Source organism: Pseudopodoces humilis, chromosome 1, assembly GCF_049639895.1.
Source record: "Pseudopodoces humilis isolate 2021_Gansu_Grassland_sample_001 chromosome 1, ASM4963989v1, whole genome shotgun sequence".
Lineage (NCBI taxonomy): Eukaryota > Metazoa > Chordata > Aves > Passeriformes > Paridae > Pseudopodoces > Pseudopodoces humilis.
Genome location: NC_142200.1, coordinates 115,970,625 through 115,988,879, shown reverse-complemented (window position 1 = coordinate 115,988,879; position 18,255 = coordinate 115,970,625). Strand labels below are relative to the sequence as shown.

The 18,255-nt window shown below is 40.8% G+C and overlaps 1 long non-coding RNA gene across 1 annotated transcript; it reads left to right on the top strand.

Moving 5' to 3' along the window:
* The first annotated feature begins 11,714 nt into the window (after positions 1 to 11,714).
* On the top strand, positions 11,715 to 12,891 carry LOC148185203 (uncharacterized). The gene is made up of 3 exons (XR_015771835.1): positions 11,715 to 11,819; positions 12,262 to 12,446; positions 12,528 to 12,891. It is a non-coding gene; the product is annotated as an uncharacterized LOC148185203 (long non-coding RNA).
* The last annotated feature ends 5,364 nt before the right edge of the window (positions 12,892 to 18,255 follow it).

The following is an 18,255-nucleotide window of genomic DNA, read 5'->3' as shown; positions in this document are numbered from 1 at the left end:
GTTCTGTGAACCATATCAAACCTTGGAAGAGTTTTATCTCTTTGTTACCTTATACACAAATGTTCATATATAAGTCTTCCTCCTGCAGTAGCATAGATTGGATCAGCTCTGCTGAGCTCTGTACTTTAATCTGTGCCTGTCTGCATGCAGGAGTTGCTTCTGTGTGGTCTAAAAGAGCTGTACCTGTCCCACTGCATGACCATGGCTCATGTGGCAGCTAAGGCCGATATTTTGTCCTCTCCAGGGGTGGGGTTTTCCCAGGTACAAGCGTGGATTATCTCGGCCACAGATTTAAGCAGGCTGGGCCGGTGGAGAATCTGAGCTGGAGCACTGAGCTGGCAGGACAGCCTAGGTATGTCCATGTTTACTGAGTTTTCCTTTAGGGAATCTTGGAATGAACTCCTATAGACCTATGCAAACAGAGGCTTGTGGGTATTAACTGTGAAGGAAAGAAAACATTCCACAGTAGTTTTGCATTAAACTTCTCAAGTAGCCCAGTTGTAATGATCTGTATTCTGAGAGGATATTTGTGCAAGAAAAACTGCATATTTAGTGTAAACCAGTGATTATTTTTACTGTTGTTTGGAGGTTCTGCTTATCCATACTCACCTATTTTGCCTCTTATATAAAGAGCTGATCCCAGAAATTTAACACCTAGGAACTGAAGTGAAAAATACAAGGAAAAAAGAGGAGTAAATGCTCAGGGCTCTGGAATTTCAGTTCCTAAATACAAGACCTCATCTTCTGTTTCATTACAGTAAATGGCAACTTGACCAGCAACTTAGGGAATACAGTCATTATGAAAGGCAATGTCGAGCATCCATTTCCAAAACGTCCATTCTGTGTAGGTTTTATGATACATTATTTTCTCTGGATTTCAAATTTATCATCTGTCCTATAAAGGAAACACTTTCTTTGAAATAGATCTACATGGAGAATAAAAAAAATGGGGGTTTGGCCAAGACCAGATATTGCAGAAATAATTATAATTAAGGTAGGAGAAGCTCTAAAAGGGCAACACAGAAAATTGCCATAATAAATACATTAATGAAGCAACATGGAATTTAGTACTTAAAAAGGCAACCCTTTAGCTGTTATAACTTAGGACAGTGGTTTCTAGCACATAGCACCTCACACAGTGATTGATATCAAAGAAATCTTCATTTGGAGTGAGAGATGACTTGTCAGGTGTGCTTGAGCACTTGCTACACTTGCACCTTTCTGAAATTGCCAATAACCATGACACTTACTATCCTGCTGTTTACTCACATTTAAGATTAAGAAATTATTCATTGTTTAATACAGCATGTAATGCCTCCCCTAGAAAACACCTCCTCTGTGCAAACATACCATGTATTTATTATGAATGAAACTCATTAATAAGTAGTGCAATCAATATTTGAACTTCCGCAAGTATCAAATGTTGGGGTTGCCTTTTGGCTGCTATTCGTCTTAATGTCAGGATTTGGAGAACAGGTTGTACTTCAGCAGAGGTATCAATTTCCATAAGTCAGAATCAGAAGTCATGTCACCTGTTTTGCCATTTATCTACTAAATCATTCATCTGTCTCTAACACATTTGAGCACCCACTGAAGTCGCTGCTTATGGCTGCAATACTCACTTTTGCAGCTTTCCCCACCGTGCCAAAGGGATGCTTATGCCAGAGTCTGGAAGATCTTTTTCATCTTAGCTCCCATTCAACCATTTTCTAGTCAAATTGTTTACCTCATTCTTAACCAGGCTCTCCTTACCTGCCATACTTTATCACATGGGAGGCACTTCAGTCTAGTCCAACTCTGAAAACCTTAGAAAAAGTTGAAAATGTAAGTAGAACTGATTGAAATTTTCAGCATAAACCTCTGTGTATTCTTCTGTTGACTGTTTTTCTTGCTTTACTTTTCTATTATGAACTCAGCGTATGGGAAAGGGTTTGTACATCCAGACAAATTCAGACCTGGTGAAAAGCAGGGCTGTAATGTGAGAGGTGGGTGAAATAAATATGACTACATGTGTAGGAACTGAGAAATTATCCTGGCTCAGCTATCTGGAAGGTGTGAGATTTAGCAGAGCTAGAGAAGGACTGACTTTAGACCAGCTCAAGCCCACTCTGAGTGTGGCTGGAGGTCTCATAGAGAAGCAGCTCTGGGGTACCTGGTCTTTGAAGGTCACTGCAGGGATTTTGTTGCTGGACAGATGCCCTGGACTGGAAGACAAGCAGCTCCTCTGTGGGTAGCCTCCTACCTTCCCCATCCTCTGTTGCTGCCTCACCCCAGCAGAGAGGCTCATTGCCCTGCTCTGCCACTGCCCCCTGCACGAGCCCACTCCAATGGAATCATCACAAAGACCTCAAGTGCCCCCTCCAAAGGCTTTTGCTGCACTCTTTTTTCCCAGTGTAGCCTTTCATGAAGAAACACTTGTCGAAATAAATAAGCTGTACACTTTGCAGAATGTTTCCCAAGTATAGTTCTCTTTATTATGGTCAGGACAAAAATGACTGAATTAATTGCAAAATTAATTCAGCTGTTCTTCTTGCATTTCTCCTGACAGGCCTTTGGAATTTGAGTGATGTCCTTTTGGGACACTAGAAGATTCCTTTTTGTAACATCTTCTTAATTTTTTTTAAGCTCAGCTTTCTTTTCTTGAGCATGAAATTACACATAGTCATTCCTTTTTTGTTCTTTACCCTTACACAGATTCTTTTAAAATGCCTATTCTACATGTCTTATCTTTGTCTTTTTTTCCTGAGACAAGAAAACCCACTGCAGCAATCTTATTCTGCATAAAGCTGGGCTGAAGTCATCCTACTATTTATTAGGGCTGATCTGTTCAGTATATTTATTTTATTCAGTACATGAGCAATATAATACCTGACCTATTCACATACAGACATCCAAGCTCAGGCTTCACAGGCTCACTACAAGTAAACATTTAATACAGTAAAAACTGAGAATGTAGCAAAATCAAGGATGTAAACTGGGTTCATAATGTCCAACTGAACTCACTGGTTCCACAAAGACAGATATGCCAAACTGTCACAGCAATATACATTCATGCAATTTAATTCTGTTACGCAAATATTTTAAATTGTCATTGTGATATCTTCTAAATTGAAACTTTTATTATGGGGCTGTTAAGCAGTAAAATACCTGTGTGCATATAGCAAACATTGGTACAGATTTCCTGGGTCATTTTCTGCTGTAGATTTAAAAACTTTCCCCCCCTCCTTGTTTTTCAAAATTTTTTTCTTTTTTTAGCAGTCCAATACAGCCAGTGTAAATCAGTGTCATTCCCTCCAAACAAGCAGAGCTACACTGATTTACACCAGCTGAGGCACCAGCTGAAGACAATCATAAATTTTATGGTGGATTTTGACTTCGGACTTCCTCCTTTTTCAAGGATATGTGTGATGAGTGCTACTCCTTTTCATAAGCTGTGTGGGCTTGTGCTATGCATTACTCCTAAAGGTGTTTTTAAATGTCCTTGATTGTTCTTCTACTAAGTCAGCAGCTAAGCATAGCTCTGAAGAGACAGTTTTCTTACTCTGACTAGTTTTCTATGCTTCCCTTTTTCTGACTATTGACATCCTTAATGCATGACATGTTAATCGAATAAGTACTACTTCAAGCAGTACACAGCTGAACTTATTTTTTAAGGAAAAATATTTTCCTCTCTTAAACATCACTGAAAGCTTATACACAGGAAAAAAAAAGAACAGTTATCTGCTGAACTGTATCAGCGTCCTCTGATATAGCCATCTTTAAAGCACTCCTTTGGGTAATAGTACTAATTAAATCCTGCAATGCTTATTCAGTCTTCTGTCCATAAAAACTCCCACTGATGGGATCTGAGAGTCCTCTGAAAAGCAGGCCTAACTTTATTTACGTGTATAGATACGGATTCAAATGCCTACCATTACACAGTCTGTTGGAAAATGTGGTCCTTGAGGCTTCATGCTCAAGGACCACAGAAGAAGAGACTTTAGAGATGGAATGACAATTAAATAGAGTTTTTCTCAGCCTCCACCAATATAAAAATGCACAGTAAGCTACAGTAAATTTCTTTCCTTCAAGGAAAAAAGGAACCATTGAAAAGATTGAAAAGGAAATCAATACACTGGTTGCACTGAGTTTGTGTGACATGAGTTCAAGGTAATGCACAGTTACAAGAATTTGAGTTACAACTATTTGAACTATTCATACATACTCATTTGCTACAGAACATTTGTAACTGTTCTAGGGAAAAAAAAAGCTCTACACAAAGCCATCAATACCAGAGTGGTTTTTTGAGAAATTGTTTTAATGAAAAAAAACCACATAAAATATTAACTGCACAGTAATGTGAGCTGGTCTTATATTTCCTTAAAACTTTGTTGTGGCTGAATGGCACATGACACAATGATGACTCTTCTGTTAGCTGAGTTTGACATCTGATGCTCTGTGTAGATTTCTGTGGTGTAAGTTTTAGAGATCTTTCCCTTACTGAATTAGATCTTATTAGGAAGGGTTTTGTGATCTACCTGAATCTTACCAGGTTTTGGGGGTGAGTCCTATATTCTACACTGCTGTCCACAGGCCGTAGTGAATGTAAACATCCTCAAAATGTCTTGGTAATTACCCTTACCCTTGCCAGATCTCAGCACATCTGTTTTTGAAAGTCTAATGGAAAATCAGTGGTACTGTCATCTAAGACAGGTTTACAAAGCTGCCTGTTTACATTTTGATGGTTTGGGTTTCTAAGTCCTGAATGTTAAGCATCTAAGTCCCTTTGGCTTTGCAAAGTCAAGAAGACTGAAGAGAAATAGGGATGGTGTCTGTATAGCACTTGGAAGAATATCAGGTAGTTTATTTTTGCCTGCTCATCCAGCTGCTCAGCCACTTCCCATCCTAATAACTCTAAGTAGGGAACCTTCTGTTTCCCCAAGGAGTCTAGATTGCCTGTAGCAACGTGGATTGGTCTCTAAAAGACAAAATATCTTATATGCACAGGAGGTTGTGCTGGTTCATTGACATTTCCTTGGGAAGGGGAATTTGCCATTGCTGTCCATCTCCTCAGCTGTTTTACAAATAATTGCTTTCCCTTCTGCAAAGGCTGTGGATCCTGTGTGTCAGACCCCCCCCCATTCACAGTGGTTAAGTCTCTCCTCTCTGTGGGTGTGTGGACACTGTCCTGCTCTGAGATGCAGGAACTCTGCAACCAGGCATGGGACTGGGGTCATGCAGCTCAGGTGTTGCCCTGGAAAGCTGCTTGGCATGCAGTGTGCCTGCTCTGCTTGGCAGCCTGGTGTTTCATGGCTAATCAGCATGTGCTGGAGCACAGGCAGAGCAGTTTAGAGAGGAACTGACCCCCAAATGTCCCTTTCTGGAAAAAAAACAAGGGTCAGATTTAAGTAAATCTCACAACTAAAGCAGGTCTCTTTAGTCTTCCTCCTGTCTCCAGGTGGCCCCTAGCATGGCAAAGGCCAGTTGCAAGATCAGGTGGGGATGTCCCTGTCATCCAGTCCCTATGGCCATGTCACCCTTGTGCACAGCTCCTCTGGAACGGCCAGTGGGCTGGCAAGCCCACAGGATCAACCTTGCTCACTCCTTGGCTTGCCACATTGTCTGTGGGGACAGACAATGATCATCTGATGTCAGCTCTATCAGTTTGATGTTAATATTTTCAGCAATTGATGCTTTTACAAATCAGTCATGAAGTACAATTTTAAACTGATTTTAACAACCAGAGCACACTGCCACTAGGAAATGACAGCAAGTTTTTGACAGCAATATTTAAATGAACAGGGAAGAGAAAGAGACCTGCTGCTGACTATTGTGTTTTAAAGAAATTGAGAGGGGTTTTGCACTTTCTTTTTTCTTTTTTCTTTTTTCTTTTTTCTTTTTTCTTTTTTCTTTTTTCTTTTTTCTTTTTTCTTTTTTCTTTTTTTTTTTGTTTTCCTTAGAAGTAGAAGATCAATTTTTCTGGCTGGACACAATGCAGGCGAGAAACTCTGTGATTCCCTTGAACAGGCAGTGAGCTTGCAAAGCAATTATGGGCTTCTGTGGATTAGGATAAATAACCTCTCTGAACTACAGGGTTGTTATATACCTACTCAAAGTACATCCTACAGCAATATCTGCTGTGCTTTGGTCTAGCTTGAACCTGCCAAAGTCTAACTCAGTATGACTTTCTCATCAGCTTAGTGACAAGTAGATATATACAAAATTTCCAAACAACCAAAGCGCTTCTTGCTTTTCCTCGCTCCTAAGGCACAAGGAAGCTCAGTGGTGATGTTTTTTCCTGGGGTGGTCCACAGAGATGCTGTTTTAATATGATATTATGTTCTGCTAAGCACACAGAAGGAGTTGGTCTTGTGTGTCTGGGAATGGTGGGAGACCAGCCATAGCAAAGCAAGGCTGTATGAAAGAATTCCTGTTCCCAGTGTGATTTTGAAGGAATTTTAGGATAACAAAAACCTGTCTCAGTATTCCTGGGAAGATGCCATGATTGTATGTGATTGATTAAAGATCTGCTTGGATCTCAGTGACGGGTGGGTCTCCAGATGCCATATCCTTTACCTGTGCATCTATCATGACATTGCTTTTATTCCCTGGCACAAAAATAGACCTGTTATTATCCTCTTTCAGGCTTTTGGAGGATCTCAGTGGTAGAAGTAAGAGAAAGGATGAGTTCCTGTGTTTCAGTGGTCTTCAAGGGCTCCTGGCCTCCAGAGGGTAAGAAAAAGGAAACAGAAGTGTTAAAGAAAGTAGAAATAGGGAACAACAAAGTTCTCCTTTATAAGCAGCTTTTTTCCCAGGCTAAGTTTCCAGCTGGGACTGCTGGGGTATGTGGGAATCCTGCTGCCACACCAGGGTACTTCATCTGAGCTCTTATCCACTTACCATCATTAAAGAAACCACAATCTTTTAAATGAGACATGACTTTGCCATTACTTTCTGGTTATGTTCCAAATTAGCAATCATATTTCACACAGGTTGCACACTCTTCAGGGAGAGTTTCTGATCTATACTTAGGATAGTCACTATTAATAATGGGGACCTTTGCTGAGATAGGTGACAGCTCATTAACATTCTTCCCAGGACCTTCTATGCTTAGATGTTATGTTGATAATGCTGTCTTCTGGTACAAGTGCTCAGAAATAAAACTCTAACATAATCGGCAAATTAGCTGCAGAATAATAAGCTTCATTACAGCTAGCCAGCTACTCCAGCCTTCTGCTTTTATCAATGAATTAAAAGCTCTTCATCTGCAGTTATTACTGTAACATGACACGGCAGCAATGCTGAACACTGAGAAGGCGATTTTGCTGCGATAAGCATGGTCCCCCACAGACTTTGGTTCTGTAGCTTGCTTCCCTAGCCATGGGTTTGTTCTCCATAATCAAAGATTTCATTTAAAAATAAGCGTGCATTACATCCAGCATGCCTGTAAAGGCAGCTTTTAAAATAGTCCTCCAGTGTAGGACAGCGTCAGGATGTCAGCCTGAGTCTGCAGGCAGACAGGAAATTATTAAGCCTAATTCAGTCGCTGCAATTCTCCATGTATTTTGTGCATGGAACGATGATAAAGTGCACAGGTCCCTGCACAAAGAGTAACTATAGTGGTTAATGTTTAGAAAACCCCTAATTTATCTCTGAACTTCTGGATTTCCCAGTTGCTCTTCATGGAATGTGGGGTCTTCATTGTTGCTGGTGTCCTTTTCTGAGTTATTTGTACCTGCTCTAGGTAAGGATTTTAAGTTTCAGTCCTGCTCCTTTCTGAGATTTAGAGATTTTTGTGTCAAAACTTTCTGGGATATGTTTGCCATGGTGTTCGCTAGAATCATACACCTTGAAAAAGTTTATTTTTAAAAATAATTTAAAAATAGTTGTCAGCTCAAATTTTGATTAGAAATCCCTTCTGATTTCAGTATAAGCTACCCCAGACTTACATCTGCCAGCTACCTAACTACAACTTTGCTAATTTTGAAAGGAATCTTCTTACTCCCTGGCTTTTTCAATAGCCAAAACCTGTCTTTTCCAGGTGGGAAGTCCTTTGAATGGTGTTCACCAGAAACGAAGACATGAGGGAGTACTGGCAGAGTCTTGGCTGCTTGGTGTCAAGCCTGAGAAACCCTGTGAGAAATAAGAAGTCTGCAGAAACTTCTACTCCATTTCTCCTATATATTGTCTTCCTGCATTTCTCCTGAGAATGCAATGGAAGGAATGATAAGACATTGTGCTGGCTCTTAAGGCTGGAAACTGCTGTGAGAAGTGGGAAGAGAAAGTAAGCCCAGAAGAAGACAAGAGAGATGTAATGTAAAGGCTGGACTACAGTCACCCTCTACCCACTGAAATGTCTGTCAGGTGTAAAAAAAAAATTGCTAAGCAGTGTAATAGCACATTAAGGAAGTGGGCATACAACATCTTTTTCTGAGGAGGAACTTAACTTAAAAATCTCCATCTCCCATACTATCTCCAGTAAATCTAATAACAATTTTTCTATTAGTTTTCTCCCCCTTCTCCCTTAAACTCTTCTGAAAGTGTTCTTGCATGTAGTACTGTAGCTGGGACACTGGAAGCAGCCTGTATTAGTCAAGCACAATTTAATACTCCCTGCTGGCACAGATGAAGGGTTAACACAAAGGTGCAAATGAATGCAGATGCTCTTTAGGCTGTGTTGCAGTTCCAGTTCCAGAAGAGTTATATGTACTCATACATCATGAATTTAAAACTGTGAAAAAGCCATCCCTCCAATATCTAGAAAGTCCTTCTTCCTTTTGGGAAGTTTCTAGCCCTTAAGCTTCTTTCTGCAAGGATAATCATATGTATTGAGTACACCCTATGCAGTCAAGAACTTGGAATATTTTTACAAAGACCCTAAATCTTTTTTAAAATGAAAAACCTTGGAAAAAATCTCAGTCCGAGTATCAGTGGCTTTTGAATGCTTTAGACATGACTACACAGCTCACTATCTGGAAAATAATAGCTGCCTTTTCATTTTTTTAACTGAAAATTGTATTTCTAAAAGATATGTTTTTGCTGAGTTTTATTTTATGTGTATGAGTAAAGCATCATCTTCCAATGAAAATGTTCAGGTGCTGTGCAAGAATGCTCAAAGAAAATAAATTTTTTGAGTTAGTATGACCTTTTTTTGTGCATGTATTTGGAAATACTGGTACAAAATCAAATGCAATTGTTAATTTCTCCCATACTTTCCATGAGAAAGCAGATTTTTCTAATAAAGCAATAATTTTTCCACTGGCTTTGTTTGTTTTTTTTTTATTCAGAAGAAAACATATGGGGGTTTTGTTGTGGTTTGTTTTGTTTTAATCAGATTTAATAATGATTAATACTTGACATTACTTTTACTGGGTCTTTATTGGCACGTGCCACAGTTAGCACATATATTACACATTGGCTCCAGAAATAACCAATCCAATCCAGGTAACATTAGCCTTTGCAGGTGCTGATGGAAGATCGAACAGGAAACGCTTTGCTCCTCAGACAGCTCAGCTGCTCATTGCCAAGGAGCTGTTGCAGAGGGGGCCTGGCATTGCCAAGTACCCAAACTTCTCCTCAGCTAATGCTGCAGAAATGCCAGCATTTGTGGGCTCCCAGGTTTTTGGTGGCCTTCCTGGTCACTGATACCCATGCCGGGTGGAAGCCAGCTATTTTCATCTGGGCCAGGGCAATAGTTTTCCAAGGGCTGGCCCATCCAAGAGGCAGTGGATGTCTACTGTGTTAACTCCTTCAAGGAATTTTTATTCAACTCCACATAGGAGCTGAGTGTTGGTTTGATTTCTGCTGTATGCTCGTCTCTGTGTAAAGATGAGGCAGGACTATTTCTGCGCCAAGGAGAGGCCCATCATTGCAGGAGACAAGAGAACAAACATTCTCACAGTATAATCAATCTTATAGACCAGATGGATACAGTAATTAGAGCAAAAACAATTTTGCCAAGAATATTAACATTTCAACAGTTTATCAGAAAGGGGGTGTTGACACCGGTCAATAATTTTCTGATTATTGCAAAAACATCTTAAGTTGTTGACTATTTTGTGCAAAATAGGACAGACTAATTTTGGCCTCCTGACCTTGTTTACAGCAATGGGAGGTAGCATTGCCACCAAAATCTTTTTTTAAAACAAACAAACAAATAAACATGTGTTTTTCCATGATTTGAAGGTATTGTAGGCCATGAAGATATATGGGGTTTCCAAAGACCATATTTATTTATATTTTACTCAGTCTCATGATACTTGGGTGCATGTTGCAAAAAAATTAAACAACTGTTGTCAACAGTTAGCACAAGTCAAGCCTACCCATTCCTCCCCCTCTTCTCATACGTGGATGAGATAAACATCATGTGTATGAACCCAAAAGGAAGAATAATAATAAAAAAAGAATTTAGAAGAATCCAAGTCCATCAAAGTTTAAAACACTACCTTCACTGGGGAAGAAATAGCTTCTGTTTGTTTCTTTTTTTCTGTCTGAGTGTAAAACTGGCAAATCTGTGCAAGACATGAGAGGAAATACTGGAATAACATTACTACAGATGAGGGGTAAGACATTTTACTGATATTAGTGTGTATTTCTGTTATCAGTTTGTCTTTTACTTCTTTTTTTCCCCTCCTCTTTTTATTGTTTCTTCCACCATTTCAGTATCAAGGAAATCCTTCCCACTCACATGTTTTCTCCCCTGTGTTGTTCCTCACTTGCCTCTGATGGAAAGGCTCTGATGCCTCTCTTCTCTGAGGGCCCTTTCAGTGGTGGGCCATTAATGCGCTGTTACACAGACCCAGCAGACCCATTTCCCTGTGCTGAAGGACCCTCTCATCTGCCTGCTGGAAGGGACACCTCTGTGGGGCATCAAGGTGCCTTGATGCAGCAGCTGATTACACAGCTGGATAGGACATCTGAAAGAAGTCAGCACAAATCCTCTGAAACAATTTCCTGACCCTACAGCCAGCCCTTTAACTCACTTTGAGGTATTGTGAAAGGACTGGGCATGTGGACATGAATGCATTTGTGTCTTGCTTTCCCTTAATGAATCACATGAATCAGGCTTTGGAAGAACCCAGGAAGGAGAAATCAGCAGAAGGTGGGAATCTCCTTGAAGTCAGGAATGCCCTCCTGCCTACCCTGCCAGACGCCAGTGCTGAAGGAGTGGATAAAAGACCACATGTCTAGGCAGAAAACTGCAGTTATAGCTGCTTGACTTGCGTGTGGCACATAGCTTCTTACTATCAGCAGTAACACTTTGCAGCTATAGCTTTATATCCCTCAACTCTGGCAGTACAGATGGTTTGATACTGATGACCAGTGCTTACAGCAAAACCAAGGAGGTGTGGAGTAATATGGCCTTAAATTAAACATTTTTATCCCCAGTCTCGGTGCTCTGTGACTATAATGCCAGGAAAAGCTTTCCTGTTGTGTCTCGTGCCTTTCACTCTCTTGCTGGCTGGGTACAAGGTAGAAAGAACTACCCCAGACACCCTAATCTGCATCATGACCATGCTGGGTGGGAGCTGACCATGGCATTTTAACTCCTTTGCTACAGCAGCAGTGAACTAAGCTTTTATACTATAATGCCCAGAAAACAAAGTAGTTTTCCCCTTGCCCTAGCAAAGTAGCCAGAGACCATCAGGAGAGCAGCTCAGCAGCTGCAGTAGAAAAGGGGCAGCTGCTACTCAGAGCTCTTGCAGCTGCTCAGTGTTAGACCCTGTGGGTTAAAACTCTGGACTTGAAAGTCCTTGTGAGAATAATTGTCCCATCTACTGGCTGGCTGGCAGAGGTTGTGATCAACAGCTGTCATATTGATTAAAGAGGAGAGACAAAGGGTAAGCAGATAGACTTTTATTTCCAAAAATAATAGCAAGTGAAATTGAAGCTAAATCACTGGAAATACACCCCTTTGAATCTTTAAAGGTCAGGAGTGTGGATCAAAGATCAAGTAATCGAGGAAGTGGGAGGGTAATAAATGCCCTGAAGGGCCTGAAACAGTCTGAGTTTTGGCCTTCAAAGTTTGTGTAAAGCATCTCCCAGAAGGAGGTGGAAAGGAGGAGGGTGATCTGAAGCCAAGCCCTAGGGCAGATGGTGGCAGATGCTGCACACTGGAGCAGTGCTCCATGGGACACGATGCCAGCCCAAGGGTCTGCCTGCACAGAAATGATACATTGGATTAGGCAATTCACTCTGGCTTCAGGAATGAGCTGCATCAAATGTGAAATGCAATCACATTGCTTTGATCTGCTTTCCCACGGCCCTCTTTTTGTCCAACAGTGTTTGCTTGGGCTGCATGGTGCCCTGGGGAGTTGCCCCCAGCAGTGACCATCTCATCACCCAGTGTGTGTTCCAGAAAGCCCAGTGAGAACTGGAGGAGACCTGGAACCAAACCATTCCTGTGATTATTCTCCTGGCCATCCTGTAGTGCATCCTGAAAAAGCTTGGGAGTGATGGCTTATGAGGTGAGGATGTAAATATATAAATTTTTCTTTTTTATTTTTTCTTTTTTTTTTTTCTTTAATCCTGTGTAAAACTTTCTTCAGGGATTTTGAAGAAGAGAAAGGAAGAGGTCAGCTAAACCTAAATGGAAGTGGGATGTGCAGAAGGAAGGCTGGAAGAATGGTGGTAACAAGCAACAAAAAGTGGCCCAGTTTTGTAGGCAAATGGGATCAAAGGAGCCCTACTTTACTCTTGCTGCAGTTGGAGCACAGTTGTGAACAGCAACGCTACTGGTACCATGGCAATGACCAAAATGATTTGGGTATAAATTTTCATGCTGGCATGTGTAGGAGGGAATGTTTTGTAAATATGAGGTGACCTACTCCTCAATGAAATTGTTCAAATCAGTTTTTTAAAAGTCTGGTTATGTAGAATATAGTGAATAAAGTACACAAACTGCATTTAGCGTACCTGACCAAGAAGACAGCAAATTTCAGTCCACCCAAATTTGTCACACTTTTGACTATGGAGGACTCAAAGCAACTGACTGGATGCTGGACAGTGTCCATATGGATGCCATCACTGAGTTGCCAGTTGTCCAGTACAAGAGTGGAAAACAGTCCTTGGCATCTGCAAAAGAAGGTCAGATCAACCCTTTGTTTTTACCAGTTCTTTGAACTTTTTTAAAAGCCATTTGTGCTTTTTGGTAAGAAGGGGAGTATATAGCAGTGAGTTCAGCAATTGAATGTGCAGGAAAATGCTCCCTTTTACAAATTTTTGATCCTGCTAGTTGATAATTTCAAACATTTCCTCTAGTTGTGTTACAAGAAGTTTTGAATTTTCTTTCTCTATTCACCTTCCATGCATCACTTACGGTTGTGCAGCAAGCTGAGCAGCCTTTTTACAGGCCTTTTCTACTTAATCTTTCCTCTGAAACAACGCTGTGTTCACTCTTTACCCATTTTCACAGGATATCCAGTATGTGAACCACAAAGTGGTCCTCGCTTAGTTTTCCTGTGTGGCTAACTTAGATTTCCTTTAATTTAAACTACTCTTGTAGTTCTCCAGCCACCTCTAGGCATGAATGCCTCCAATAAGACTTTATCTAGATATTTCTTCTCACTCCCTTTTCCTCCCTTTATGTCTCTACTCTTCCAGCTGATATTAAATCCTTATTAGATGGGGGTATAGCATTTTTCCTACTAAGGCAAGCCAACAACACCTCTACTTAATTCACAGTGCAAGCTGCTATGCTGTTAATGATAAAGAATCACTTTTCCTTCCCTTGTGAAAAGACAGCCTAGTTTACCTTTCCCTGCCCTGGTTTGTTCTGAGGTAAGTTGTTTGTTAAATTGCTTTCCCCAGGTGAAAATATTGACTGCAGATGAAAGGCCATGGTTGATGATGGGAGAGTGAAGAAGAATTAAGCTGTTTTGGGGCATGCCATGTTCAGGGGAACCCCCTGGACATGGGGCATATATGAGGGACAAATAGCTGAGGCAGTGCTGCTTGTTACCAGGACAGGCAGGGTCCTGCTTTAGTGTACATGTGGAAGAGCAACAAGGTTTGTACTGCAAAGAATGTTTATTTTGTAATGCAAATAACAAAAGAGAGCGCCCTTTGTTTCAAATTCTGTTCTGGCAGAAGGTCCTCTGCAAATACAGTAGGATTGTATATGAACTTTTCTGGCCCCAACAATTTCCAATCATTGCAACTGATGATTTAAGACACCTATAGCAGTATGAAATCTCTCTGTGAAGCCTCTTGGCGGAGTTTACTTGCTCTGAAACCTCTGAACTGTGTGTGCTTTATATATCTCTGCACCCACAAAAGTCATGTTTATCCTGTTCTCTTGCACCATGATAACCATCTGAGCTATACAACACATTTGCTGTGCCACATCTGGTCCAACAAGAAGGAGCACTGTAGCTCCAAAAAGTAGGTTTGAGGCTGCAAGCACACTGCTTGAGTTTGGATGTGATTCTGGAAGAAAATGAGGGGGTTTACAGCCTGGATACTGCTATAGCACATTGAATGGGTAAGCAAGTAACCTAGAAAGAGTCCCAGCTGCATCTGCCACGGTAACATGTCAGCAGCTGGCAAAAAGAATCCTGAGTATCTGACGCACAGGGATGGAACCAGAGGACAAACTGATAGGGGACCTCTTTAGCCATGGTCAACTGAAGGAGGTTTTTGTGTTAAACTAGATATTGCCTAACAGGGAAAATCCCACAACTGGAGACAATTGTGCATTTTCCATAGAGTCCTGGCAGTACTCTCTAGTATTTTGAGTACTGCCACAGCACACTGTGCAAGAAAAGCTCGATCCCCCATGCAAGGGTAGCTATTGTGACCTTTCTGATTCTTTCACCTTTCGCTGGCACCTTCCTTCTTTTTCCCCTCTGGAATGCACCCCTTGCCCCCTTGACTCCATCAGCTCAGAAGCAATCCTGCTGAGTTTGCTCCAGGCATCACACTCTTTCCAATGCAAGTGGTTTATTCAAGCAACTCTGCAGGGCTCACAGCATGAACGGCGATGACAAAGGGTAGGTGACATCAGTCACATACACGCCTTGCTGCTTCATATTAAACTGTGGCACCTGAGAAATGGCATATAACCAGGAGAGATGACATTTGGCCAAGGTGACCCGGAGCAGGAAGAGTGCCCAGGTCAGGCCAAAATGAAACAATACAGTGTGAGATAGTGGGAGGGCTGCCAGCAGCAGAGCCGGCGGGAAGGCTCCCGTATGAACCTGAAAGCAAACAAACTCACTGCCAAGTAGCACTACTCCTGCTCCAAGGAGGATCACTTATTGCAGTTTGAATTATTAGCTCATTTGTTGTAGTAAAAGAGTGTGTGGACGCAAGGCACTGTGAGGAGACCAACCTAAATTACCTCTGTGTGCAAAAAAAAGGCCTGGGAGTGTATTTATATCCATGCTTTGCTATGGGACTGTTATTCAAAGCACAATATAAATCATTATGTAAAAATCAAAATACCTTTGGTCTCTGCAATGTACCTGACTTCAAAGCACAAGTTCAGTAAGTTAAGCAGAATTGGTAATACTTGATGTTCTAATAGAGCCTCTATAATATCTAATTTATACTGCTCTTAACATATGGAGCATTTGCTTTGGCAAATGAACTTAGTAATATTGGTGCTTTCCCAGCACACAATCAAAGCACTGACTTTGTAAATCATTGCAACAAAATCACTGGTTTGGAGGAGCCTTCTCCTTTCTCCATTTGCTGCACCTTCCCAACTAAAAGAAAAAAGTGCAATATTTTACTGTTATACATTGACAGTTTTTGCTGGGTCATCTTACCAATTATACAAAACACAAATCTAAAAACCTGCATCTTAGGGCAGTGAGTCTCTATAAGTAACTTGTGGATGTGACTGGGGCTGGAGACTGTCCCCAGGCCATGGACCTCTTGGAATTTGGGGCCTATTTGGGTTTCTTTGAGGATGGAAAAACACACGCAAGGGATTCTAGCATATACACATAAATCTTGTCAGTTGAATGTAGAATAATGGGAATCATCAGGGAGTAAAAATACTCCACTTTTTATGGTAAACACCATAAAACACGGTAAATACTTCAGTTTTACAGTAAAAATTAAGCCCTGCCATCCCCTCCCAGCACTCAGTTCCCTCCTTTTTAGGCATTTGGCTTTCTTTGCAGCTTAAATTCTATTCCTAGTAAAATTCCTTCCCCATTCTTCCTTAAGTATGTATGAAATACTCATTTCATACACTCAGAGAAGTGCTACTCAGTGAATTTTACTATCAACTTCCCAACTAATAGTGATTTCATATCCCAATTTTCCTTCATTATAAAATTCCAGTCTGATTTCTTAATCGTTGCTGAAGTGGAAAGGTGTGTTTGTTCATTTGGGTATATATATATATATGTATTTTTTTGTATGTTTCCACCAGATGGTGAGAAAAAGGAACTTAAGGAACAGAAAAGGACATAAGGTAATTTTCTAGGTAGTCTAACTGGTCTGTGAATCAAGGTGGCATATGCTTGTTGTAGCTGAACCCCTAGCAGTACAAATCTCTTGCATTTACAGAAAGCTGAAATCCTTAATACCCATATCACCTTTGAAAATACTGCCAAAGATTTAACAAAAATGCTTTTGGTCACATAGGCCAAGTTAAAAGACTGTACTTGCAGCCCACCCACTGGGACACAAAAAGGCAATGATTCGAACTCCTGTGCAGGTAACGTGTGACTACAGAGGCTGAACTATTTGGAAGATAACCTCAGCTACAGTAGGAGAAAGAACAATGAAGATAATGGAAAAGAAACAGCTATAATAACCATCTGCAAGCACACATGGCCTCTACTTCAGCGCCCATAAAACTTAAAATGATAAAAGAAAAGGAAATTGCTTGCGAAATACCAAAGACTGCTTTATAAACATTTCTTCTTATGCTTTTGTATGGTTGCCCTCTTTCTGGTATTCGGAGTGTTGTGTGTATTAATGCTTAGTGTGGAGAGAGGTATATTCCAGGAAAATCTTTCCTTCACTTCCCCTTCTACCTTGCATATGCACATATTGTTAATTATGGAGTGTACCCAAGGGTGCCAGCAGTGTTGTCCTGCCCACCAAATCAGCTTGCATTGCCTGAGCTACACGCCCTGCCCCTCGGCTGTGTACGGGGGTCAGTCCTAGCTCCATCTGCATGGCTCTATAAACCAACAATGGCATTTGAAAGAAGGGAAGAATTCCAATCATGATCACAGTGACTTCCCTGGACTAGGCTTAATTTTGCCTTTCAGTGACCAGCATAGCTTTGGGCTATCAATAGTTTTATAGCTACTACAAGTCCCTTAAGTGAGAGCATAGTTTTACTGCCTTTTTATTGGAATGCAATGCCAAATTACATATATGTGTCCCTCCTAAGGCTTATTTCCCTCCTAGAGTGGTACTAGCTAGACTAGAGTAGTCTAGCTGGACTGGATCCCAAACCCAAACCATGGTGCAGCTCCAACACAGTCCTGGGAGAAGCCAAGAGGTGCTGCAGCTGAGAGCTGCTCAATGGACCCACAAGTACACTGAGACAAAGGACAACCTACAGCAGTTTCAAATTTCCTTATGAACATAATGGAACTAAACCAAGAGTCATTTGTGCCTTTGAAATTCATGTTGAGTGTTGCAAACTTTTAGTCATTTTGGGAAGAACTGAGCTGAATCCCCATCCCGAGTCACACCGTGTGTGAGCTATTTCTCTCCTAGGAGAACAACAGTGTGTACTCCATAACTTTTAGCTTCAGACTGCTCTTTAACCTAGACATGAGCCTTGCATAAATTCAGAGGTCACCAATTGTTATAGCTTTATCAAGAACCTTATTAGTGATCATTAAAAATAATCTTGCTTAGAAGGAGACTGCTATGGGCAAAGCCCATCTTTCCTATTTATTTTATGACTATTAATGTTTTTTTTAATGTTTATACATTAGTGCAAGGAACAGTGTTAGCATAATTCTAGTGTAAAATAAAACCAGCTGTATCCATTATAAGTGCATTACTGCCAGGAACTGTAAATATGTTTATGCCTGATAGCCTTCTGACTCAATAATATCCTGCTATCTCTGTTGGGCAGGCAAGTTTTTAAACCAAGAAAAGACAGGTTATGATTTTCATAACCAAACTGTGTTTCTTTTTGAAGTATGTTATCTAAATTCAAATTTTAAGAAGGTCATTAAAAAAAATCTGCCTGTGATTTTAAAGGAGAACAAAGTGGTGGCAAGAAGGTATGATGCGCACTAAGAACAAGTTATTCCTCACAGATATACACATACGCAGACAAACCCTGCCATA